The following is a 26,946-nucleotide window of genomic DNA, read 5'->3' on the forward strand; positions in this document are numbered from 1 at the left end:
AGGAAAAGAAAGGAAAGGAAACAGAAGTGAGGGACTAATGAATACAGGACAAGGAAAACAACAGGAGAGCATGCATGATTGACATGAGGTCAGCAGTGTGTGGGACATGAAAAGTTAAAACCAACAACCAGGAATCTTAGGGTTGGCAGTATCCAGCCAGAACTTCAGCGTGGAGCCTGATCACATAATCACTGCCTGATAAGCCCAGATTTGTTATCCTGAAGTTTCACAGATTTTGAATACAAGAAGAGAATGACATGGACTTGAAAGACAATATGTAAATTTTCTGACATTTAAACGCAATAAAACTTACTACATAGTTGTATTTTTGTGAATCTGACAGCATCCTCTTGATTTTTTTGAGCTTTCCTCCGAAACTGGGAGGAGGAGTTAAAGTCATTTCTACAAAAACTCAAGATCTCTGGGGTGCTCTATACAATAATTGAGCTTCTAAGAAAAACATTAAAAATTGTTTTATTTTTGTTAAAAATTCTAGGAATTAACAAAAGACATGTTCTTTCTGAGCATCTTGCATGCCTGTCCTTCTTTATTCAAAATTGTAGGACCTCAGGCTAAAACCTCTCTGACACTTCCTTATTACACAAGTCTGCATGATTTAGTGATTCAAAGCCGTCATATGAACTCTTCTCCTATCACACCCTTGACAGAAATATCTACCATTTAGTTCTTTATTGTGAATGGTCTGAACAGAAAGGAAATTACGTTTCTGGTATTCTCTCATAGTAGCAACAAAAAATCAGCATTATCTGACATAGACAAGAAATAGATGACTTGCAGAACTATTTCCCTTGTTAGGGTTGCTGCCTTTGAATTTTTCCTGTGCTTGAATTGAAGGCTACTTCTGTTGTGCATCTGGGAATGAGATCCCATAAGCAACATGAAAACTCAGGTGCCTCATGACCACTTTTCCCTTGCAGGCAATTGATACTTGTCCTGAGTCCAAAATCACTACAAATCCTATCTTCTCCTGTGGTTAGCAAAAAACATGCCTAGGTTTCTAACCATGCTCTGTGATCATATTGCAGGGACAAAAGATAAATGGAGGCTGTTGGGATTGCTTAAAAATGCCCATGGCAGGTAAGAGGATACATTAGCGTACAGGGAGTGTTTCAGTACCTGGGTACTTAATTCAGTACCTGAATACCTGAGGTTCACACCATAAGTACTCCAAAAAGCCATCTGGGATGCTTCACAGGAAAGCAGAAGTAATGAATGAATCAGGTCTCCAGCCAAGTGTCCTGCCCAGAGTGCAGACCTCATGTGAAAGTTCATAGAATTGAACAAAACAAGGTAGAGCCATAGCTGCAGACACAGGTGCTCTGGACTATGTTAAAAGACAAAAAGTGTCTTGCTCTGTCTGGTATTCAAACTACAGAGCACCTGCCTGCACATCAGTGTCTGTCCCACCTGAGTTACAGAGAATTCTTCGAACAGTGATAGCATTTAGAACAAGTAGCTTAAGAACAGAAAGATGCTTTAAACCCTCAGTGTTCAGGTACAGGTACCACAAATAATAAAATCTTTCTTTGTGGCAGGTCATTTAAATGGTTTTTAATTTCTATTATAGAAACATTTTCTTATATTATCATATGTATTATAAATAAATTATTTGCTTCACTTGGCATTAAAAAATGTTAGTTTCAAAAGGAATAAAAACCCGAAGAATGATTAATTCTTTGTGTTTTGGAAAAGAATTATAAGGAGACATTTAATTTTAATTTTAAAAATTTATTAAGAATTCTCTCAAATGCAATTTACATCCCCTAGTGGGTTGGCTTTTGTTCCATGTTGTTTGTAGAAAATACAGATCTTGGATAACAACACAGCTCTCGTGTAAGCATCCATCTATGCGTCCTATTTTGTCATACACTCTAGGTTAAGTCCTGAAGGAAATAAATGCCACAAAGTTAAAATGATTTACATCAACTGATATGGCAACTTACACTGTGTGATGATTTAGCTTGCCTTAATTATTTTGAATTGCTTCGATTTATCCTGCACATCCACGGAAAATTAAAAATACAGGAAGTGCAACTTCCATTTACAGACCCTTTTGACTCTTCTGTACTACCCTGGTTTGCCTGTAGTGAAGAAGATTGTATCAGACAGGCTAAGGATGGATCAACATGGGCAAACTGACAAATACCTGGAAGTTTCATTCCCATGATGTTTGACAGTTCTGTGTCACATCTTATATTTTTTCCATAGCTCCTGTAAGGAAGCATAAGAGATAACACTTGTGAACCACCAGAAGAAATGAACAGAGCAGATTTTTTTCCTCAAGATCTTCAATATTAAAAAGTGGAATGAAATAAGAATATATTGACTAGTCTCATGTGTTGTGTAGATCACTAAAACCTTTAGTTTTAGTGCTGCCTTTTCAACTTACATCAGCAAATGGTTTGGCATTAGAGAGCCTGTAATGCTCTAAACTCATTACATCTCAGTAGTAAAAGTGATACCATTAATTGTCAGCTACATCATTAGAATTTCTGGAAAACAGCTGGAATAAGAAAGATATTGGTGCCAATTTGCTAAGAGTCTTATTTTCCCACCACAGTGATGCAACAATCTTTGAAAGAGTTTAAAAAAGAAGGCAGCCAACATCCATTTTTAGGTATTTCATAGTATCATAGAATTTCACCTCAGTTGTTTCATAAGCATCAGAACAATATCAAAAGCAAGCTCCCTTCCAAAACCAGAGGAAACTTTACTATAAAAACTCCGCAGCTTGAAGTGCCATGTATATTACAGCATAATTTTGTAACCTCTCTTCAAATATCTCTCTATCCCTAAGGTTTCAAATTCAAAGGCTCAGAAATTGGGGCCACTTAGTCTCCATTAACTTGAAGGATCTTTAAATAAGCCTGAGATCACTGTGAGGTAAGTCTTTTCCAATAGAAACATTTCACACTATACCAAAAAATTCCCAAAGTCAACAGAATTTCAGAAGTGGAGGTTTTGATTTGCACAGCTTTCATTTCTCTCTCAGAGTGCAGAAAAGAAGCAGAATTTTACCCAAGATTCATATTCATTTCCTGAACATTTGGATATTACCTTCCCCTCTTTCCAAATGTCACTGGGGTGATGAGACGATATGCACGGGTATTTCTAGCACAAATATTTTCATGTGCTACCCCACCACTCATCTTTTTAGAAGCTGAAAAGATCATGCACAATCAGGAGCCTGAACACAGCTGTTCCTTTTAGGTACACAGTCTTCACAACTTGACTATCAAATGGATGTAATCCATTCTGCTCTGATAGAAAATTGTAAACATTATCTCAAAGCCAGTTCCCAAATAATTTTCTCAAAATGAGGACCTCTCTGAAAAAAAATTTCTTCTTTTACAAATTGGAAGAAACATTCTCTCAAAAATCTCTCCAAAAGTTTGTCGACAGCTCACTTAATCTTCCCTGTGACTTCCTTCTCTGAAGGAAACTGAGCATTTCTGATGTCTTAATGTAGGGTTTTAAGAGAAGTGCACTGGGAAGGATGGTCTTTGCTAACAACAAGTCACCAGACTGACAGACACTTCCCACTTACTAATTTCCCCATCATGCTTGCAAGAAAACTCTATGAAAACACTGACTTATTTTCATTGCTCCAATTTTTCTTGTAATCTTAGCGTACTCATTCAGGCAAGATGAAAGCAAACAGCCAGATGGAGGTGGACGTGTTCACTAGGAACAGAATCCATGTAATTCACTTACTCTCCAAGCACTCAAGAGGCTAGACCCTTAAAAACAAATGTGAGTTCCGCACAATAGCATGAGGTGTTTTTTCCAACACCAATATTAAACTAGTTTAGACGATACAATGTTCCTGTAAGAGAAAAATTGTCAGGGTGGTGTTGATGCTGTTTACTTACTCATTTGGAACCTCTGATCAAAACAGTTCAGAAAACAAATGGCTAATTATGTTCTACATGTAAAATAATTAAACATTCAGAGCATTATATTTAGCAAAGATGCATATTATACTAAATATGATGTTCAATTTTATCTAAAAGGAGAAGGAAGGAAGGCAGGAAGGAAGGAAGGCAGGAAGGACTGATGAGGAAAGAATTTACTAACAAAAGTATTATTCCTGGGATAGTACCAGAGATTCATGGTACTCAGTTATATTTCCCCACGTATACTACCTACCAGTTACTTATCAAGAGTGGATGGTAAAGAAGCAGATGAATATTCATTTCATATTCTGAATTCCCAATCTTCACAGTCATATGGCATTGTTTGACTCTGGCCCACCTCTTCTGAGCAAAGAGAAATTATGCTGGACCAAGAAGATCCTCCCTCATCTCCTTTAGGGCACACTGACGCTACATAAAGCAGAGCAACATAGGAATACCCCAGGTAGCTGTGGTGCACAGTGACAGCAGCATTGGTGCACCACAACATTACTCCAGCTGAGCTGAGCATCTCTGCTAATACAACAATACTCTTGTGGGACTGGAACTTGCTCTTTCAACCTACGCTCAAATTTCCCCAGAGAGTACAGCAGGAGCAAACTCACAGTCTGTACAGCAGCCAACATTTATTATTAGGAGCATCAGAAGCATTTCTGAATACAAGCTGAACAGTGGTCTTATTATGTTGTCCCTATCTCCTATTTCCAACAATCTTAAGTTATTCTTAGATAACTCCTAAACCCTTCACAGGACTCCCAGAGTTCAGACTAACCTTGGAATCCACTGGTACTTCATGTAAGTTTGTGCTAAACAACTAAAAAGGCCAGTAGGCAATGCTGCTGGCAGATTATTGACTTTCTTGTGATGTGACCTAACCTTTACAGACAGAGAAAACATGTCACACTGAAAGGGCATAGTTTATGCTTAATTTAAAAGCTCTAAAAAAGACCCTAAGTATTTTTTCCATATTTCTTTTTCCATGTGTTTAGAAGTAAATATATTTGCATACGATGAGGAAGGAGATTTGGGGTTTTACCCAAATTTACATGTATAAGAGACTAAAGGTTTCCTGTGTATTTTGATTCTGCTTAACCGTCACAATATGAATAAGAAATACACAAGTAAAAATCTTCCCAAATAAGGATAAGCAAAAGGAAACAGTCTGGGCAACCTTCATCAGGAAATAACGACCGGGCCAACAACACACTCTGAGTTCTGCAGCAGAATAATGCTGTTAATAATCATTTTTTCTCCTCTGCCCCTTCTGCCATTTCTTTATAGAATAAACAGCAAAGGGTTTAAGATCAGATAGGAAATAATCATTTTATCATCAATAGTGGTTAAATCAGTAGTTATCTCTGTGATATGCAGCAATAATTATTTTTTCCTCTTGCCTTTTCTTAATTTATCAAATATTTTTATTAACATAAACATATAACTGTAACATATATATGTCCTTATTTGAAAGTATCATTACAATCTTTTACAGCATCTTAAATTTCTGACTTTTTTTTAAGATAAGAGAATGGGGTAAACAAGGGAAAGAGAATACTGCCCCTAACCACAAATGAAACTTAAAAACTAGGAAAACAAACAGTTACTTTTATTTCTAGATTGAATGAAAAGCACAGAGACAGCAAAAAAATTGAAATTCTTAGCCTTCATCTTCTATCTGGCCAAATATTCTTTTTCCATCATTGTATATAAAGGGTGGATATTAATAGAGGCAGCAAAGGTGAGGCCTGAACAAGATATTTCAAATAATTCTGGTTTCATTTATCAATCTGACTACTAGCAATCAGGGAATTTTGTTAAAAACTCCAATGATTTTTATCTTGACAGTGACTCTTTAATAACTAAATGGAATTCATATTAATTATTTATCTCCTTTAAAGTGCGCTGAATAGCTTTGCTGAAAATTACCACATTTATATTTATAGAAGACTAGTACATGTATGGATAGGTTCAAAATTCATTATTTATACAGTGATGCCTTTATTTATAGGAATCAAGTTCAATAATTAGCATCAAGTACAAAATCTCCAGTAGTGATGGTAATATTAATGGAAATAATGCCATTAGGTGTGCTTTGTCACTCCTGAATTTTCAGTGACTGTTTCAGTTCCTTACCTGGGCTTACCTTGTTCCTTTGAAAGAGGTGGATAAGAGCTCAAATTACAGCCAGCCCAGCCCTGTTTTCAGAACTCCTTACATGTAAAGGTACATAAGGATAGCAGTATGGAAAAAAAAAAAAAACAACCCCATAAGGAGCAATTTCTTCTAGCCATAGCAAAAATACAACCATTCTCCATGTCTGTGAAATTAATGACCTCTCTGTTACATGGGATTTTAGATGATGTTGAAGTTTTGAAAAACTCCAAACAACCTTCACCCTATATTTACAGGTTATATTGAAATTGGCCTGATAAATACAAACCTTAAACATTCAGAAGTTTACAGAGTAAAAGCTTAAGGCTATAATCCTGTGGCCTTGCACCTAGCAAGACTGAATGCAGTCCACTTTTATTGCCATCATGTAACTAATGCACCATCAATATTTCATGCATGTAATTTCAAATGAGTAAATAGCTTTCTGCAAGTTGCATAATTTGCTCATAATCTCAGTGCATCTTGTTCCATTTAAAGCTAAGTGCTACCATTTTAAAAATGCCCCCGCAGGAATGATTCAGCCTAGCCAAGAATGATTATATCTTACAAAGTCCCCAACCTCACTTCTGCTGTCACCCGTCCTTACTGCCAGGGTGAACAATTTATCCCCATGCAAACACCAAAACAAAGTTCATGCAACAGACCCTACCAAATCTTCAGCATTGCCACTATTTAGTCACTAGGGCAGAGAGAGGAGAGCAAGCAAAAAGCGAAGCTGTGACATATGAGGTGTGATACGTTTAAGGAAGGTAATGAAACCAAGGGCTCAGCCATTAACCTTCAAGGAAGAAAAGCCAGGCCCACTGCTTTAAAAATTGCTGAGACCAATCTTTCACCATGACAAGCATTAGTAATGAATAATTAAGCATTTAATATAATGCTGCTTTGGTGAAAAATGATAATTTTACAATTGATGGCCCCAAATCTATTCAGTGTTATTATGCTGTTGTAAAAGCAGGAAAAGAGTTTTGATGAAATGCTTGTTTTCCAGTGGAGCGGGTTTTTCCCCTTTTTTTTTTTTTTCCTGATGGTTGGACTGAAGCAGTTATGGTTATTAGGTTCAAAATCCTTTCAGAGCTGAACAGTGGCCTGCTGAGAGAATTTCATGAAAAATTTAAAAAGGAAAATTCAACCTGGAACAGTTTCACATCTCATACCAGCCTGCTGGAGGTTGAACTGTGTTTTCCCCCATAATATTAAGCTAATGTCAGGGATATAAATCATTCAACAGATGCAAATGCTGAAACCTTTCTAAAGGAAACCTTAACTCTAGAGGCTATTTCGATTAAGTGACATAGTTATTTAAAACAATCTAACAGACGCTCTCTTAGTTCCTCATAATCAAATGTTTATTGCAAAAGAACTATTCGAGTAGTAAATTATTTGAGCTGTACTCTAAGATCTCTCTTTGCAGTTAAGAAAACTGAAGTAAGCCACAGCTGTTCCTCACAGCCATTTCTATCCTCTTTAGATGCTGATGATGTTAGCAACAATTTTAACTTTAGATTATCAAAAATACACATTTTGGTGGGTTTGGTGAGGCAAAGGCACATTTTGTCATCACACATCTAAATTATGTTGCTCTGCTTTAAATTGGTTCAAACACAACTGCTTTAGAATTCACAACGTGGCGGAATTCAATAAAAAATTACACCTTTTATCCCATTGGTAAGACTTCCCATGGGAAGTCTTTGCTCCTTATAGTCTTTACACTTAGGTATGACATTTGCCAATGACATTCATTGTACATTTGGTTGGACTTCCACTAAATAGGCTCAGGCACTGTGAGTATTCAGTGTATAATGAATTATCCTTGAGAAGAAAAAGGCTAAAAATATGTATCTAGTCCTTCAATAACAGGTTCTGGATTATATTTTCCTCTCAGTGGCGTAGATTATTCTCCTAACCTCACAAAAGCTGAATTACCTCACTTCTAAGATATATCTTTTTTGACTTTTAAAAACACCATGTACTGTGCAGAGTCTGCATATGTGTGCACACACATGTTTAGAGGTACTAGTTCCTGTGAAATAAGCATAAATCAAGAAAGAACATGCAGTTAAACTATTCTCCAGATAGATTTCAGTCTGTAGCAGTTGTGTAGAAATGGCCACTAGCTGGTTGCAATAGCTTCTTTTCGCAGGGTTTAAAAATACATCAGCTACAGGTTACTAAGCAGATTACTGCTGAAATTCAGACCCTAAACAGTCCATAAATGAATGAATTATCCCGGGCTCCTACAAAAAAAAAGAACTACAGGTTTTTCTGAACACCTAGAAAGCTTTCTAGAGTATCTGCAGTAACCAGAGATGGAGCATTATGAGTCTCTGAAACACAACTATTTTTGCTTTCTCTTGATAGCATATACTTCAAATTAAAAAAAAAAAAAAAAAACCAACCAACACAAGATGGAGTAGACTTTTCCTGTCTAAGTTTGTTCTTGAAAAGTAGATGCAGTAACTTCGCCATGATTTTAAGTAGATCTCAACTATCACTGTTCCAGTTTGCAGTAGATATATGGAGATCCAGAGCTTGGGGTGAAGTTATGAGAGGCACAGCCACCAGTGCTACCTCCTTTCCCCTCAGTCCCAGGTTTCCTGCTTCTTTTGTCATGCAGCATCATCTGTGTATTATTCTCCAAGTTTATCACCACAACACCCCATTCCAACTGCCCACTTCGAAAAGAAATATTTTAGGACTGACTCTGAGTGCATTAATACAAAGCCTAACAATTTATGCTCTGGATTTAATGGAATTTATACAAATTTTAACCTCATATCAATCAAAATATTAATTCAGTTAGTCATTGCTACAAGACAGTAAGTCATGACCAAGTTCCCCTCTCACAAAAAATCAAATCAAAAAAAATAAAACAGACTGGAGCTAATAGCTGGAGTCTGTTGTCCGCATTTTTCTCTTCAAGTTTGTTTTTCCATAGGTGTTTTTTATCATATAGAATATCTTTATTGACAGAATTCCATAACTTTAGATACATTAAAATGGAAAATCTCATTTTGTTCTCATACACTGATTGTAGTAACCAGAGTAGAGCCACCAAATCCACATATCATATATTTTTTCTACTTTCACTAGTTGAAAGCCATTTTCTGGTGCTGCTTTCCACCTCTTTTTATGAAAGAGGAAGAAGCAATGTTTTAGGGCTGTTTACTGTTATTGTAGGAAAGTACTAGTCAAATATATCCTTTTAAAAAGAGATAAAAATAAGAAATTGTTTATTTATTGTATTTTTACATTGCTTAAAACAATCGATGGAAATATGTGCCATAGCTAAAGGAAGGCATTGTTAATAGTAAAAGATTATTCCCAAACAATACTTTATTACTTGAGCCTGATCTTTCTTTACAAAATTAAGAATTCTTGACTCCACAGACATTAGTCATTATCCAGGAGTCAGATTTCACAGATATATTACCTTGTATCAGTATATTTAAGTTGTATACACATGGCCAAGAAGTATATTGAAATCCTGCTTTCCATTTTCTAGATCATTCAGTACAAGCCACATTTGCAATCACTGGCACAGCATTGCCTCCAGGCCAATACACAACACCAAGAGACAAAGCATTCCAGTTTACTGAGAGTCAGAAGAGGCTTCTGACTGGTTATGGTCATAGGCTGGGCAAGATGCTCACAAAAGACCAGAGACTAACATGTCACTGGTAACTCCAGGGCTGCACATCTCTCCAGATTCTGATTCTACAACTGTTTAAAATGAGATATTCAGGAATACGTGAATACCGTACTTCACCAGAGTCTGTGCTCTGGCCCTCAGCTTGAAATGCCCATTGACCCTTTCTTCTGAGTTAACCAAGTTCTTAACATGCAGTTTTAGAATACAGCACAACTCAGGATGAAATTAATTGTAGGAAGCTGCCTGTCTTTCAGGAGCACAGCTTTGGCAATAACAAGTACTGAGTTTTCGTCTTCTTACTGAAAATGTCTCATGGAAAATGACTGAAATCTGAAAAACCCAGATAAGAGAGGAGCTCAAAACTGAAGACATTAAATAGTATCCACCCTATTAGAAAACAATACTAAAAAGTACAGAAAACTCTAGGGAGGGAAGGAGAAAGTCAGTTGTGTATAGAAGGAGAGGTTAACTTGTTCCAGATATCAGAAACAGATCAGTTTTTTTCTCCAGAAACACCTTTTTAAGATGTAACAAAGAAATTAAGTTCAGTACTCGTTAACCAAACATGTATATCCAAAGATAACCAAAGAAAAATCTTTAAGAGTACTTCCTCCATGTGCAGAACAATCTCCAATATTTATACACCATCAATGATTTCAAAGAATGAAAACAGAGATGGAAAGCTAACATACATAATAGGGAACGGGAGGGAATATAGGCTCACAGAAATGCAATTCAAAATTCTTTGGAACTGCTTAAATTTTAGGAAACCTGGTAAGTTTCCCATTAAGGCATTTTTCTGGCTTCTTAGCAGAGATGACACAAACGGGGTAAGATTACTGCTATTAACACCAGAAATACAGACAGAAATTACAAGGGGGCCTCAGTACCTCACTCTGAAGAAAAAAAAAATTCCATCAATTTCAGCATCACAAGCCTTAGTGAAGGAAAGACAAACCTTGGAGAGAGATTCAGCTGGAGGCCAGAGTCAAATAAAACAACAGTCCCTCAGAGAAGCTCAGCAGCAATCAGAGAGGAAACACAAGGCTGAGACAGCCTTCTTCTCCCTTTATTCCTCAGGATTTTTAATTGATTTCTACACAGTCAGTGGGTAGAATGAATAGACAAATTTTACTGAGAAAGCCATTTCTGCACAAGGCAGGGGCTTCATGTTTGATAAATTTTATGGTGCAAATACAAACAGCATCTATCCCTTTACCAGGACACCCTTTCACCCAAATCCAAGCCGACATTTTCAAAACATGTATCTGCATGCTTGTCAGGAAGCCCAGTGTTCTCAACACACAACACACTAGAAACACACCTCTTCTATTAATAGGCAGAGCATTATTTATCTACCTGTGTTTTTACAAAAAGATCTACACTGTAGCATAAGGCAACACTGCATATTCATAGAATCTAACAATTTATTATGAATATAAGATACAGTTTGACTATCTTCCTTCCACATTTTTTGATAATTTCCACTAGATTCACCTTTTTATCCAGTAACAATTTCATTTCAGAAATGCTAATATACAAAATATAATTTATCTAAGACCATGGGAGATTAGATTACTTGATGGAGGTTTGGACCTCAAATACTTGTGTTTTGGTCTCGTTGTGTTACCTTACCATTACTTTAATCAGTTCCCTGCCAGCAAAACTGGCTACGACATTACTACATAAATTGTTACACTTATTCCAGGGAATCAAAGCCAATGGCAAGCACAGATGGATCAGTTACTTTGATGAATACAAACAAAAAGGTATCAAAAGAGAGTGCCATGATTTCTGGATAAAATTAGAGCATATGTATCTCACAGGCAATTTTGGACCTGTTGTTTTATGAATACACTTATGTACACGTATATACATCTACAAAAAAGTAAACGGAATAAATGGTATAAAATACTGAATAAATGGTATGAAACTGTATGAAATGGCAGTCTCTAATATAGAGTTCTAATGCAAATTACAGTCCTCTCCAATCAGAATCTTTTCAATTTATTTACTTTAAGTTGACCATAATAGATCCAATACATGAACAAAGGATCCAAGGAACAGCCACTGAGAATACACCCAGTCTACATGATTCACTGTTTTCAATGAAGCAAAACAGCAGTATTTTGAGTGTCTTTCTTTTTATCCATATAATTTTCACTGTCCGTTTTATCATGTCTGCAATATCATTGGTAATAGAATCTGCTGGAATTTGTAAGAAATATTTGAGAAATTGTTCCTTCCACCAATACCCCTAGAAGAGAAAGAAGAAAAAAAAAAGCAAACCAGTTTTGGTGGTCTAGGCATGTGTGAAACAGGGTTCATTGTAGAATGTGCTTAGATTTCACAGGACAAAAGATTTCTGCCTCAATACAGGGACCATCCAACCCTGAGATCCCTGTGGATGAATCAATACCTTGAAGTGTAGCCATGACAACCACAGAGATCAAATAGGCTCAGCCCACACAGTATTCACAGTATTGATTTTTCAGCACAGGACAATACAGGGCTCTCAGTGCCTGAATATGGATGAGGAGTAGCTGACTGGGACAGACTTCTCCCGCTACGTCTGAAGTGATGCTGCTGAGGAGAGAGCAGCACTTCGAGGAATTTCACATCACTATAGTGAGGGTGTCTATTCTCCAGTCATTAAGACAGACTGCAGCCTTTGTGTCCACAGCTCACAGCCCCAGGTTTCTGAATAACTGGTTAGCCATGATCATGAAGAATAAATGTTTAGTGCTCCCTTTTTTTGGAAATAAATATCACTGACATACACTTATGAGAATGGCTTTAGATCTACAACTCCCAGCATTTAAAGTATGAAGCTACTGCCCTTTAAATAAATAAATAATATGTATATTTAAAAGAAAACACCACCAGCAGTCCAGAACAGCAGTCCCTCTTCTCAACAGAGGCAAAAGAATGCATCATTGTAGTTTTGGGCTCTATTCTGCTCATGGTGTGTATGGCCTAGATTAAGAGATTTAAAGTTTGCAAACGTCTCTAAAACAACCAATATGACTATGATTTTGAGTGGTCTGGAATGCTGTGTTAATGTAATTAATGGGCACCACACTCCATGATCATGACTTTTAACAGTTAAATTTAATTGGAACAACAGAATGGCAAATTTAAGTGTGTCAGAAAAAAAAGCTCTCAGGAACATGGAACATGTTCATGGAACCATAATCACTGTTAACATGAAAATTTCCTCAGAAAATATCATTTTCTTGAATTATCAATTAAACACTTATAGCTTATAAACACTTATAAGCCAGGACAATTCTTTTTTCAGAAAACATCAATAAAATTATCTGCTTCCGTCAAAAAAACCCCAAAAACATCAATATATAATATAGAATAATATCAAAAAAAAATCAAGTTTCAACCAGGGTGCAATAATTTCCAACTGTCTGATTACGATGTTCCTTAAAACATCCTGTTCCTCCACCTCCCTGGTACTTGCTCAGTGGCCTTAAATTTCTACCTAAGTCTGTGCCAACACCTACTGAATGATTTTTTTGTAATGCCACACTGAAGGCACAATCTGCCTAACCTGACTGGCAATGAATGTGCTTGTGGGTGTTTCACAGCACAAAGCTCACGAAAATATGTCCATGGTCCTGGGAAGGGACCCAAGCCCAGCTCAGGCTTTTTCCTGCTGTGTAGTGGGAGTGATCCCTGGAATGGACAATCCCCCGAAGCACCCTTCCTGGAGAAAAACTGCTGAAGACCAGACATCTCAAGAGTGAATCGCCCTAGCCACAGTGCAGAGCATCCCACAGGAGGAACTTGCATCAAGAGCCAAGAAGGGAGCTAATATACTTGACAGGACAAATACCTCTTGTTAAAGAATGTTTTCAGATGAACATTTCTGACTAAAAATGTTCTCATTTTACATTGTCATTAATTTGATTTTTTCTGTCAGAATAAAAATATGTTTTTCTTTTGAGTGGAACAGAGTACGTTTACATGCTCACTTTTCAACTTTAGGGCTACACAACCTCTGTGGCTAGACATTGTGGGAGAAAAAAAAAAAAAAAAACTAAAATACTGTTAATTTCATGTATCAACTAATACAGAAAGAAATTCCACAAAATCTACTGTGTTTCTCACAGAAAGGGTCAGGTTGGAAGGGATCATGGAGGGTCACCTGGTCCAACCTCCCTGCTCAAGCAGGACCATCCCAGAGCACATGGCACAGAATTGTGTCCAGACAGTTCCTGCTTATCTCCAGTGAGGAAGACTCCACAGCCTGTCTGGGAAATCTGTTCCAGTGCTTGGTCACCCACACAGTAAAGTTCTTCCTCATGTTCAAGTGGAACTTCCTGTGCATCAGTTTCTGCTCATTGCCTCCTGTCCTATTGCTTGGCACCACCAAGAAGAGCCTGGTCCATCCTCTTGACACCCTCCCTTCAGATACTGACAGACATTGATGAGGTCCCCTCTCACTCACCTCTTCTTGAGGGTGAACAGGCCCAGCTCCCTCAACCTTTTCTCATCAGAGTGACGCTCCAGTCCTTTAATCGTGTTTGTAGGCCTTCATTGGACCCACTCCAGGAACTCCCTGTCTCTCTTGTCCTGAGGAGCCCAGAACTGAGCTCTCTCAACCTGCTGGCAATGCTCTTCCTAATGCACTTTCAACATTCCCTTACCCTGGTCCGCTGCGTCAGAGAATCCTGAGAGCTGGTCTTGTCAGTGAAGACCAATGCAAAGAAGGCGTTCAGGAGCTCTGCCTTCTCTGTGTCCTCTGTTACCTCCATTTAGTAACAGGTTTTGGTTTTGAATTTGTTTTTGAAAACAAATTATCCTTTGTTTTCCTTTTGGTTTTAATGTCTTTTAAGAAGCTGTTCTTTTTGTCCTTGACATCCTTGGACAGGTTAGACCAAGCCAGGGTAGTTATGCCCCCGACAAAAACCAGGGCCTATGGCCATAAGGCTGCTCCAAACTGCCTGTACAAGACCTTGTCCACTCCCTCCTCCTGATGAGGCAGCCTGTAGCAAACATCCACAAGAGTGTCACCCTTGGTACTCTGCCCTTTTGTCCTAAGCCATAAGCTCTTAACTCACTCATCATCCACCCCAGGATAGAGCTCGATACATTCCAGGTGTTGAATCACACAGAGGGCAACTCCAACACCATGCCTTCCTGGTCTTTCTCTCCTAAACATCATGTAGCCCTTCATGACAACATTCCAGTCATGTGAACTGTCCCACCACATCTCTGTAACTGCAATGAGATCAAAGCCCTGTGACTGCACACAGATCTCTAGTTCCTCCAGTTTGTTCCCCAAACTGTGTGCATTTGTGTACAGGCACTTTATAGAAGTGTTTAAGTATGTCAATATCCCAGTAGAGGTGCAAAGGGAGACCCCAATAGTCCTGTCTCATGGTTACACCTTTGGGTGTTTGTACTCATCGGAGGTATCCCCTCAAGTCTCATTTTGCTACTTGGGTGGTTCCTTCAGTTGTCCCCATTGCATAGCTTATATCTGTCAAGCCTAGCTATATTCCTGTACCACTTCAAATCTAGTTTAAAGCTCCTTAAGCAAGACTGCATTTCAAAATTAAGCTTTTAGAGATCCAAAAAAATTTTAAACTTTCAGCTTGCTTTTCTTCATAATTTGCTCTGCTTTTCTTGAAAGCAACTATTTCCTTTTTCTACAAGTGTATCTTTAAAAAATAAGCCTCTAGAGGAGACGCAGATTTCCCAGAGCAGATTCCTACTCGTTGGCTGCTTATATCAATCACCAGTATCTATCTTACGGCAAAAAGTACAGTAATGATAGCTACTATGAAGTAACTGTTAGTACACAAGTGAACTTTTAGTGAGCCAGCAATAGTTTAAGAAAAAATGCAGATTGTCTAATTACGTTAAGGATGTGTATGGGGTATTTCCTCTCCAGATTCACTATGCATTGTACTGCTGCAAGTCTGCAACTGATATTCATTGCTGCTAATGTTAATCCAGCTCTTTGTTGCCTATGGAATTAGGCCAACTTGAAGCAAGACGGAATTAGGCCAACTTGAAGCAAGACGGAATCAGGCCAAGCTATTCTGCAGAGGAAGCACTCAAAATGCTAATGGCTAGGACTCCTAGTGTCACATTTAAAAAACCTTCAAATTGCACTTTACCAAGTGCTTCTACTGTAACACTTTATTTCTGTATGGATACTCAAAGAGCAGCAAAAACACATCTGCTATTACAGCTGATGAAATTCCAGCTGTATCTGCTTGCTCTTGGTTAGGGCACACAGGAGATATGTGTCCTTTCCTCTGTCTTCTCAGTCACTGCCAAAGAAGGGGATGACATTTCCCAGCCTACCCTATGAACCAAATGACCTACTGATAAACCATCCACAAACATCCAAAAGAGCTGGAAGAATTACGTCTAACAGTGAGTTACCATACAGGAAGCCAAGGCTAGGTCCAGAGATACACCTCTAAAGGTAAGTAAGAGCTGCTGGTTAGATATGAACTGATATCTCATATTCTGAAGATACATAGATAGCACATGCTAATATAGAACCCAGTCTGAGTAAAAAAATGCTCAGCAAACTGAAATATTGCCGTATTCCTTACTATATAATATCAAGCCTATTGCAGTCTTTGGAGAATTAATTGACTTGCTTCTCCACGTGCTTCATAATGCACCTGTGATAAGTTTTAATGGTCCGTAACATTTATGCACCTGTTCCCTTGCTGTGAATTTGCATTCCATTATTAAAAATAATGTGATCTTGTTTCTAATTGCATGCATCTGTCCACAGTTCAAAGACCTTAATTCTTGCTTATTAACAGATAGCTGGTTATTTAGAGAATCTCTCTGTACAATTCATGAATTTTCTGTAAGATTATGATCTCTGAATATGCCTATGCCAGAATGTAAACTGTTTTATTCAGTGAGTTGCCTTTGCCTGCATATTTTTTATTTCTAGTGTTGCATACTATTCAAAAGTAGCAAATATGGACTAACAGAAGAGGGTTGTTTCCTTAAGTATTCTAGCACTGAAACATTTAGCATAGGGAACAAGTCAGTTACCGCCAAAACTGGGTCTCTGAAAGGTGGTCATGCACACAGTGTTACCTGGCTGTGTTTGTTATGACCTTAGGGAAATTGATCCAAGCAATACCTGATTAAGGCTTTGGAGAGTAATACAAGGACAAAGTCAGCTGCTGTCCTTCACTTGGTTTTAGTCACTGAAACCACAGGGAGTCTGCCCTGAGAACCTGGTGAAGTGGAGGAAACACTTATATTCTAGCATACAGACCTCCCACAAGTTCCAATGAAAGGATTAATCAGAACAAGGAGGTTCATTGCTTCTTTTTTCCTAAAGCAGTATCAACTCTTGTAATTTTTCTTCCAGAAAGTAAAAATATAATAAAAAACTGCTGAATCCCCCATTCAGTTTTTCATGTGTTTTTCATATCCCATGCTCAAAAATACATCAATGAAACACCACAAAAACATTCCAATATCTGTAGAGACTGAAAAAAGGGTGCTTAAGATGTCTTCTCAATTATAAGGCAAGACACCAGGAACATTACAAGCCCACTGAATGTTATCTGAAGGAGCGTACAACTATGCCTCTATTTATACCTAGCAGTATTGCAGGGGACAATGTTTGCAACAGCTATCAGCTTGGATTCAGTCTTGTGGATCACTAACCTTCCCTAGAATCCTTTCCACTTTTTCTAGTCTGTATTTGTCCACTTGATAAACCTTTGCCATAAATAGTACTTGACATTCGTTCTGATTAAGCAGCAATTTTCCTTCAAATTCATATAGTTCACTTAGGTCAAGATAATTATGAATGTTAATTCTAAATTCCAAAATGCTGAAAAATGTTTTACTGAGAAGTTTCTAACAAATTCATAAGTGAATTCCTGCAGATTATTTACTTTGCACATACATCTTGTATAAAAGATATATAAGTATAGAATCATAAAATTGTTTGGGTAGGGACGTTAAAGCTTCTCTAGTTTCAAACCAGTAGATGATGTACATAATGTAGCATAGTAAACTAGAACTCAAAGAAGTAATTAAAAATAATGCATTTTCCAATATAATGTGATAGCAGTAGCGCTCAATCTGCTTAAGAGACTACGTAGCCTGTGATGACCAGTGACAGCTTTTCAGTCCTTTTAGCAGTGGAACTCGATAAATGTAATAGTTAGATACTAAATACTGACATAAGACAGAACTGGTAATCCAAGTGTGAAATATAGATGCCAGAACACTGACACGTTTTTGCCAACTGAAAAAGAAAAAACAGAACAGTTTCTTAAAATGTTTCTAAGTCACATGTTCTCTCCTGGAAGATGACAAGCTTTAGTCTAGAAAATTACTGACTTGCAGACTGGTCTGTTTGACTCTATTTGCCTGCAAGAGGGCTACCAAGGGATAAATTCTATGTAGCGTTTATGAAAGGACTTCTGTGTGGAAGAAAAGCAATTAATTGGCAACAGCAAGGAAAATGTTTTCAAGGATTTATAGGCAAAACTCACCATTTATTTTGCTGATCAGGAAGATGCCTAGAAAGTACTTTTCTAACATCATCCAGTGGTGGAGGTTCCCACAGCAATAAAAGTACCTGTTACAAATAACAAAGCAAATACAGCTTAGAATAACAAAGACTTCTTTAAGTAATTAATTTATTCCCTCCATTTTAAAGTTCTTTGCCCATTTTAGAGGCCCTGAGGCCACTAAGGAGGAGTTTTTTTACAAAAATAACTCACATGTTCTAACACAAACTGACTTTCACATTTTGCCAAATGCACCAGAGTTCATTTGAAAACTTAGATCAGAAACTTTGGCCTGGATTTTTAGTTTTAATCCAGTAAATCCTTACCATCATTTTTACTATTTTGATATATGGTGTACACATTTTCTGAGTCTTTGATCAAAGAATTTTTGGGCAGAGAAAAACTGTAAATGTTAAAATAAACAAAGACTCTTAGTGCCTGGGAGCAGGTGTCCCAGCTATTTGATAAGATTTGCAGGCTCAAAATATATTACTTGCTCTTATCCTAAATGTCAGATGCGTGTTACAGTAGGCATACATTTAGTAGAGGAGCTTAATCCTTCTTGCTCCATCAGTGCTGAAGCTGCAAACACTTCTGGCTTATACCAGTGCAAAGTCAATTTAAGGGATAGCAAATACTGATGAACCAACTACAGCAGCTGGAGAGCAGTAGTAAACCATCCGTAACAGCTTCTGACAAACTGCTGAGCCTTGGAAAATTATGAAAATTAATTCTCGATTTTTTAACATTTTCAGGTTTCCCAGGCACTCTTGGCTATAACTCTAATTGCAGCACAGAAAAGTTTTAACAGTATGACAGGTAAGGTGAGAAAGAAAGAAATCACAAAACTGTTTAGAAAATGGCTTTAAGTTTTATATAAAAGTGGACATGGACAACAGGCATTTCTGCCAGCAGCCTTTGCACATCTTTGTTTGCATAAATCATACAGGAACAGCGTGCCTTGAGGGCACTAATAAGTCTTATTGGCCCCACCAATGATGGGTCTGTCTCTGATCCTGGTTATCCTCACCAGGCCAGATCCAGACCTGTGATCTGATCTCCCAGCCTGACATGCCTCATCACCAAGAACCTGCTGCTGCTCTGCATTCTCGGTCCAACATGTGGTCTCTGCATCTACTCTGCTCCCTTGCTCATGTGCACCTGGGTCCCTGCTGGCCAGGTCCCCACGCTGCTGGCTCTGTTACGCCCTGAGAAACTAACGGCGTATGCAGCGTGCTAGCAAAAAGAGAGCCCAGAGGTCTAGCACAGTCCCATCCACTTCTACAGCAATCCTGAAATGCTCACACAAAACAGGCAGCCCCTCACCCAAGGGAGCTTCTCCCTGAGCTGGTTGAGAAGGCATGCAAGCAGAGGCAAAGAAGTAAAGAGAAGGGACTCTCCGTTTGCGCTCCACACAGAAGTTTACTCAGGTAAACTGACAGGGACAAAGAGCCAAGGATCTGAGGGTTACCAGGGATTTTATAGTGGGGATGGGGAAAGGTGGGGAAGGGATCTCAGCCAATTAGATAGGAGCAAGTAGGTGGGGTTGACAGTAAGGGAACCAATGGGAGTAACACATAGGAGGGACTTAGGGAAGGATCCAATGGGGCGTTGAGGAACAAAGAACTTTCTGGAAACTGATACGTATTAAACAAGGGCAACGAATATACATAACATCATACATAAAACTGGGAGGGGAAAACATTAACCTATCAGGGGAAAACATGCAGATAACAGGACAAAGGAATCATGGGTTCTCACCGTAACTGCAAGTTAAATGCTGAACTTGGGTTGCTGACCACCACACCTGATTGTTTGCGTTTTCCTTGGGAGACAGTGTGGTTGGAGCCACTTGCATGACAAGAAACCATCTCTGTCTCAACTGGTCTTTGCTACTCCTCTCAGCTGACTCAATCAAATTACACTCAAGTGAATAAAACAGAAATAATCTACATTTCTTTGTACCTATTATTCCACATTTAGATTCCATATAATAGCAAGCATTTTTAAAGACCTGTCAGAATGTCTCAGTTGCCCTTTACAGTGGAGGAAAGGATTTTCAAAATCATTTTATATTCTCTTGCAATTTTCTTCAAACAGTTTTGAAAAGTTATTTAATTTATACCTTTCACCTGGTGCTTGGCCAGAATGCCTGCTAAAACATAAATTTGGGGTTGAAACTCCATTTTCTGTAACCTTGGAAAGAAACCCACATCAATGAGATACCATGGAAAGAGTCACTGTAATGACAACAGGAATTTCTAAAGACTGGGAAACCAGGCAGGGTAACAGCCATGACTTAGTGTGACTTGCCTTGTTGCACAAATCCCTATTCAGTCCCATGTGACAGTTGTAGGAGTAGCAGCTCACAAGGTCTAATATTCTACTACAAGAGGAAGCTAAGATAGGTTGGTTCAATTAATTTTTGAAAATTATATATTCAATTCATTTTCTTATGTTCCTAATACTTACGAAAGCATGTTTTGTTATTTGTCCCAAAGGTTTTTTCCTAGAAAAAACCTGCCTGACCTATGCTTCCTTGACTCACCTTTTTCATTCTCAAAGTAGAATATGATGCATCCCTTCACTTTTCTGTCAGGTATCTTTCACAAAATAACCAGTAAGAGTCATTATTCTTTTTGTAACTAGCCTATGAGGAAGCTTGTCAAAGGTTGATAAGAACATATCTGCTTCATCTATCCACACTGTACTGTGGTTTTGCTCTTTCAACAATTTGTGGTAATATTTGTACTAAAGAGCTTTTCACCATGTAACTATTAATTTCTTTTTGTGAAAACCAATAGAAAAAGCAACCATTAAATACTGCTATTTTATTAATACTGCTACTTTTTTTTTTTTAAGTAGAATTAATACTGATACTTTTCAGCATCATCAATCATCAGTGAGAAGGAGCAGATCTTCCTCAAAAATCTCTTTTCCTGGTAATAGAGTTAAATAACTATTTCCTTTACACTTGATGTCTACTGCTAGTTGTCCTATATATATCCTCTTATAATTTCCTTATACATATCCTTAAAAATTTGACTTAGTTTATATTTTTCACCTACTTCTTATCCTTTGATGTCAGTAAGGAGTTTGTGATTTTGCCAAGTCAGTCTCTATTTACTCTTCTTACTTTCTCCATAACTAGTACTGTACTTCTGAAAATTAAGGGCTTTTCCTCACTTTTTTATGTAACATTTGCTTGTAAGATCTCACCCAATTCGCTCAATTTAATTACATCAGACTGGTTTTAGTTTGGTTTTTTTTTACCTTTGTAAGGATTCCAAAATTAAGCATACCTTTCTTTAGCCACACTGCTTTTCTCCTTCAATCAATCTCTTCCTTTTGAGTAAAAACTGTAGAGTTTGCTTTTTGGGCTAAGGAAAATGAAGGGGATGTTAACTCATTGTTTATCAATTATTATGCCTCCAGTGATACTCTTCTGTTTGAAATAATTCAAGAAATTTCATGCAATAAGGAGTCTTTGACATTAGCCGTTGGAATCAATAAAGAAGTGGCATATAGACCCACAATATACTTAATTTTAGAACAGACTGGGAAGTATCTTGTATCATACTCAGACGTGCAGTTCTTTACTAAGAAACCAGTGAAAACCTCTATCTATATATATATGGTAATTTCTGTCTAAGGTACAATCTATATTACATAAATTTTAAATTTACATGTACAGGAGTGAATAACAATGGTGTTGGATGTCAGCTCTGATTTTGGTCCAGGATCTGCAATTTAAATATAGGCAGCAGAACCTACCACACAGTCAGTAAGAACAAAGAGAGTCACCAGGCAAAGCGTGACAGATGGCAAAACCAACAAATGGTAGAATACTTGAACAAACAGAAAAGACTGGTAAAATACCCCTAGGCCTGGCATCTGCCATGACATCTCCTAAGTCTGTTGTACCTGGCCTTCAATCAACTGAACAGCGTTCCAGTGATAGAGGGAGAGGATGGGACAGGAGACCCTCAGGTCAGGCATAACTACTGTTCTAGCAGGGGAATACCCAGGGCAAGTATTGGTCTGGTGAAGAAGTGCATATGGATTACAGCAGTGTTTCTCTTTTTCAGAAGCACATTTTGGAAGTGATTTTGTCCTCTGACATAAGAAATAAAAAGCACAACATAAGGTAAAAAAGCTGGTTTCCATCCAAACTGAAATGGTAAAAATATAAAACAGCTTGGCTTTAAAAGGATGTCCATCTGTTAGTAAACTAGTGATCATACCATACCCACAATGGTCTAGCAAACTAACAGCCAAAAAATTTATTGTCCACACCCACAGCTCAATAAATATTTAGGGCTGTTTTTTTTTTTTTTTTTTTGTCTAGAGCAAGACCATTTTAAGTGATTAAATGAAAGTTTTCCCATTTTAATATGTCTTTAAACTTTCTAAGTCTTACAAAAGTATGTTACTGAAAAATGTTCCCTCTCCTTACAGGTTCTAGTGGGAACACAGCAAACCAATTCTTTTACCTTGGTAGGAGAATCTTGATCTGAATCCTGATAATAGGATTTAATATTCAATGCAAGAGCTTGTGGAGTCTTCCATAGAGGTGTACTTGGCTAGAAACGGCATTCTTGACTAACTTATTGGAACACAAATTTAATAGCTGCACTACTAATTTCAGCAGATTGAAGATTGCCTGATTAGCAAACACATGCCAAGGCCACTTCAGTACTTACCACATCTAAGCCAGCTAGATCTAAAGCTAATTTGGACACAGTATCCAAGCTGAAATCATGTTCCTAGTATATACAAGCCCTTCAAGGCCTTATGTCTCATGTCACTTCAAAAAACTTTACACCATTAAAGAAATGGGACCAGAGACTGATGGTACTTCAGTTTTTACTGAGGTTTCAGCATCTCCTGCTGGTTCAACCAGAGCTGTGTTTGCAAATGAACAAAGCTGAAGTCGCAGATAAAGGGGTGTTTACACTTGCTGTACTTCATCCAGCACTGGCCCAGCACTGATACACCATACAAGGAGATGAATGCAACATGTGTAGAGCTGTTCGGCTGAAATGTCACCATGAGAACCTGCTCCTACTCCTTCATATTATGAGCCTGAATTTCACAAGGCTAGAAATGAAGCAACTTTCAGTAGAGTGCAAGCAGCAATATTTATTAAAATTACTTACTTGGTATATTTTTGTTCGACTCTCCATTTATCAATGTTTTTAAAAAATGTATGAAGCATATAATAGTATAAGCCTTGTATTACACACACAGAGAATCTTCCTCTTGGAATGGTTCTAATGATTTACTAGTTTAAATTTGGTGCAATAACAATCTGCTAGGATCTACAGAACTATAATTCTACTGTCACTGTCTGCTTGGTAAACACAATCCCATATAAATTAAAATGTCTTCTTTGCCTGGCCCAAGAATGTGAATGACCATTCTGGAAAACAAAAAATTTACAATACCAATCCAGAATGAATTGCTAATAACATAACCTTTGACTTTTGAAACAACACTGAAAAATGTAACAAATTCAGAAAGATTAATTCATAGATATATATATATAGCCTATTAACCCTCTTTTGTGAGAGTCATTTCAGACGCCTTCAGCTAAGCCAGGTGTATACTACAGTACATACTACAATAAAGCTGGTCATACACAGCATAGTCTAAATTACAGAATCATAGTTACTTGGGCTGGACCTCAAAGATCCTGGGCAGGGACACCTTTCACTACATCAGGTTGCTCAAAGCCCCATCCAACCTGGCCTTGAATACTTTCAGGAATGGGGTATCCACAGCTTCTCTGGGCAGCCTGTTCCAGGCCCTCAACATCCTCTAAATAAAGAATTTCTCCCTAATATATAATGTAAATGTACCCTCTTTCAATTCAAACACATTATCTCGTCCTGTCACATTTCCCCCATTCTGGCTGCCTGAGCCAGGACAAGACAGCTGGCATTCAAGTGTAACAGGAGCCTGCAGGGTTTTCCTACCTGCTGCTAACAGCCAACCCGGAAGAGGGAAGGCAGAGTCCTTGGACATCTCTTGATGTACTTTTTAAAACTGGTGCTGTTTTAAATGTTATATAGTGACCTTCTAAATGGTACCTATTTTTAGGGAAATGCTTTATGGTATTAATTTATAGAAACAGGAGTCTGAAGGAACCTGCGTCATCATGTCTAATCCTCTGCTATTACAAGCAGTCACGTCACATAATCCTTTTAATAAACTGAAGTGTACTTGGATACCATGGTGATGAGTACTTCATAAATATGGATATTTGTAGCCGTGCAGAAAATAAAATTATAAAAAAGTGCAGTGGAAGAACAGAAGGATTATGAGTGACAAAGGTGAGCATAGCACAGCTCCAAGGATATTATGGTTTGGGTTTTTTCCCAAAAGACTAATGGAAACATTACTGAAGCCTTCACACCTCTGAAGTAAGAGTTATGTTAGCTAGCAAAGAGGTCAATTTCACACAGGACATATGAGAAATACAATAGTGGAACAAAGAAAATAAGGATAATAAAGAAAAAAAAAAAGGCCATTGTCAATATAGAAAACTTACTCTATTCTTCACAGTGCATAGTGCAATGGCAGTAGCTCAAAAGAGCAAATCCTAAGGCATTTACAGATTTATCCTGAGGTAATTTAATCAGGCACTTTTGTACCTATTGGAAAACCAGGGACTCAAACCAGACCTAATTTAACATTCTTAATCACAATAATTAATTTTATGCATTGTGCACCTCTAGTTTATTTTCATATGCTTGGCTTTCCTGCATTTGCAGGCTATTTCTGGAAGATAATTCCTTTTTTAATGAAGGAATTCTGGTGAAATATATAACCATTTTAATTTTATTTCAGTAAGGTTGATCAGTTTCAGCATAAAACTGAAATCCTCTTCTATATATCCTCAATTCAATCTCCTTTCATGTAGGATAAACCTTCATTTAGAAGCCACACCTTTATCACACAAGCTACTAGAAAAAGGAATTAAATTTCATAAGGTACACCTTCTACTTACAGCCACAGGGAGAAGTAATGAAATTTAATGAAAGCCGTAGCTCTAAATAAAAGCACAGGAACTTCTATCCCTATCCTGCTGAAAATGAGGTTACAGGTTGCACACAATGAGTAACATGCAAACCCTTTGCAACTTCATTGTCCCCAAAAGACTTACAACAGAGATATATTTGGCATATTTTTTATTCCAGACAGAGGAATGGGGAGTACAGAACTAATCATTTTCGTTCTTGCAAGTGCACAAAAGGAAGAATTGGAACAAATGTTATAACAGGTATGATTATGACAGATTAAAAATATTGTATTTCTTTTCCACTTTATTTTTAAAAAATATTAAATACATGGTTAGGTAAAAAAAGCAAAATACTAGGTTATTTGTGATTTTCTAGGAATCCCTAGGAGGAAAAATGAAAGCATTTACTGTGGGAAAGAAACCTTATCTCTTAATTTCCTATCCAGTGTAACTTTTCTGTTGAAAACAAAGAAAGCAAAATAAATTTAAGCTGTGTCAGGTAGGACACCTTCTCTGTTGTGCTACAAAGAACAGGTATACATTCCCTTGAGAAATTTAAGAGATCATTTTGGTGACTCTCCAATAGAAATGGAGGTTTTTTAAAGCCCATGCAACAACTCCTTTAGTTGGCTGTCTTATGAAAGGAAGTTTTGAAGGTCAAGAAGGGAATATAATCCCTTTAAAAGGGAATTCTCAGTATGGTCACAATACATCAATTAATAGTTTTTTTTAAATCTTCTTTTATGAAATAAAGTGATTTGAGTAGAATAGGACAAATATTTTCTGTTCAAACTATGGGTTTTTTTCAACTAGATAATTTTTGTTGCAAAATTGTTTCATATTTTAGGAGAGTATCAGTTTAGTTCAGCTGAGTCTTCTGAAAACATGAAAATATTGGCAAAAAATTTGCAATGGCTCAGTGTTAACATGATGTCTTATTGTTTACACACCTGTTGCTTGCCCATATGCCCCTCCCTCTCTTGAGCAAGAGCACAATCAGAGTACAGCCTCTGCTACTTGGGGAAACTAGAGGGTTTTGTGAGGTGAGGCTTTCTCTGTCAAGAGCTCAGATGTAGATGTAGCAGAGAAACCTTTACTCTCTGTCAAGAAGGGTCAATAAAAGAAAGGAAAATGTCTGAAAAGTTCTAAATTTCAAAATATGTTTGAATTTGCCAGGTTCTGTGTGGCAAAACCCAACAGTCTGGACAGAGTGTTGAGGCCTCACTACCAGGCTGCATTAACAGAAGTATGATGTGATGGCCATGAACACTCTCATCACTAAATGGGACCTGACTCAAGAGTACTGGATCTTAAAGCATGTTCTTAGCTAAAAGACCGGGACAAGCCCATGAGACAGACTCCATGGCTACAACTATGATAAAAAACTAACGTGGTGGGTTGACCCTGGCTGGAAAAAAGGTGCCCAAAAAATCTGCTCCATCACTGCCCTCCTCAGCTGGGCAGGGGAGAGGAAACAAAATGAAAAAATTATTCAAGGTAAGGACGGAGAGAGATTGCTCACCACCAACTGTAGCGGGAAGAACAGACTCAACTTTGGAAAATTAAAGAGAAACAAATCTAAATCTTAAATGTACTTTGCCCGACCCCTCGCTTCTTCCTGGGCTTAAATTTACT

The 26,946-nt window shown here is 37.6% G+C and overlaps 2 long non-coding RNA genes across 2 annotated transcripts; one reads left to right on the forward strand and one right to left on the reverse strand.

Annotated features, from left to right (window-relative positions):
• Positions 1-1,682: 1,682 nt before the first annotated feature.
• Positions 1,683-19,746, reverse strand: LOC121667010. The gene is made up of 4 exons (XR_006016881.1): positions 19,614-19,746; positions 18,270-18,355; positions 2,168-2,232; positions 1,683-1,904 (listed from the first exon to the last, which is right to left on the reverse strand). It is a non-coding gene; the product is annotated as an uncharacterized LOC121667010 (long non-coding RNA).
• On the forward strand, positions 15,859-23,973 carry LOC121667011. Its single transcript, XR_006016882.1, has 5 exons — positions 15,859-16,210; positions 19,043-19,106; positions 21,153-21,229; positions 22,376-22,434; positions 22,746-23,973. It is a non-coding gene; the product is annotated as an uncharacterized LOC121667011 (long non-coding RNA).
• Positions 23,974-26,946: the final 2,973 nt, after the last annotated feature.

The sequence above is a fragment of the Corvus kubaryi genome, unplaced genomic scaffold (genome assembly GCF_017639235.1).
Source record: "Corvus kubaryi isolate FWS band 111438036 unplaced genomic scaffold, C.kubaryi_AGA036_p1.0 37354, whole genome shotgun sequence".
Classification (NCBI taxonomy): Eukaryota; Metazoa; Chordata; class Aves; order Passeriformes; family Corvidae; genus Corvus; species Corvus kubaryi.